General features: G+C 40.8%; 1 protein-coding gene across 1 annotated transcript in view; it reads left to right on the top strand.

The window, feature by feature from the left end:
• Nucleotides 1–128: 128 nt before the first annotated feature.
• The window catches only part of LOC119593916, a 2,458-nt gene continuing 1,579 nt past the window's right edge, over nt 129–1,007 (top strand). Inside the window, exon 1 of the mRNA XM_037942935.1 lies at nt 129–654. The gene's annotated coding sequence lies outside the window, so the exon portion shown is untranslated. The remainder of the gene's footprint in view (nt 655–1,007) is intronic.

Raw genomic sequence — 1,007 nt, forward strand, 5'->3', positions numbered from 1 at the left:
TGGATACTCCGAATCACAACAACAAGTATTTTAGTTAGTTACGCACGTGCTCGCCACGCGGACACACACCAAAAAACTGGTCCCTCTGCATATCATAACTCCGTTCGAGTTCGTCCGCTGTCGGATATACCTTATACGTCTTATACATCCTTTTCTATCCGCTTGCGCTGTCTCTATCCGCTTTGTGCCTCTTTACATCCGCTCACGCCATCTGTATCCCATATATATCCAGTCTCTACACCCTAACGTTGTTCAGGACTCTCTTATTCCGTATCCTAAAACATGTCCTTTTTCCTACTCTTCAGGGAAGCCTACTTTCCCGTGGGGGTTTCTCCTAAAGGGACGAAGACTGCCCAAGGAAGACCGTTAATTAATTATACTTCCTGAAGGGCAGTCGAAGTTAGTTAATGTATTGTATGCGTTATTAGCTATTAAAGATGCTAATGCGTTCAAATTTAGCGAGGAGAGGTGTTCAGCCGCCGCATAGACGCAGATTCTCGAGCTATCATCCAGTCACACTTTTTTCGACGGATCAAAAAGTGGAAATTAGCAGCGAGAAGATACGTATAAAAGTCGGGATCTCCGCCAGTGAGGGAAACACTTGTACTTCAGCTGCCGAAGATTAAGCCAGTCGATTACCCAGGAAACCAAGAGGTAAACAAGGGAACAAGACCTTACTTAAGTGGACTCTTTACCCGAGGCTGTAAACTTTCTCTTGAGAAGTGAACTTATTATCATGACATAATATATGTTATTGATACGAGACACGTTTTACTGCAGAGTACTGTTTCTGCATTTGCTATCATGTGCTCTCTTTCTCAGTTCTTATTTTCCATATATTTAATTTTCTCTTTATCGTGAATGCATAGAATATGATTATTGCCACTGCAACCTAAATTATTACTGCATATCTATGATGTGTATGGTTTATTATAGACATACATACATGCATACGAAAATTAATGAAACAAGATGGCACCTACAGAATTTTAAAAAATCTTCTCGTG

This window comes from Penaeus monodon, chromosome 33 (genome assembly GCF_015228065.2).
Source record: "Penaeus monodon isolate SGIC_2016 chromosome 33, NSTDA_Pmon_1, whole genome shotgun sequence".
Taxonomy (NCBI): Eukaryota; Metazoa; Arthropoda; class Malacostraca; order Decapoda; family Penaeidae; genus Penaeus; species Penaeus monodon.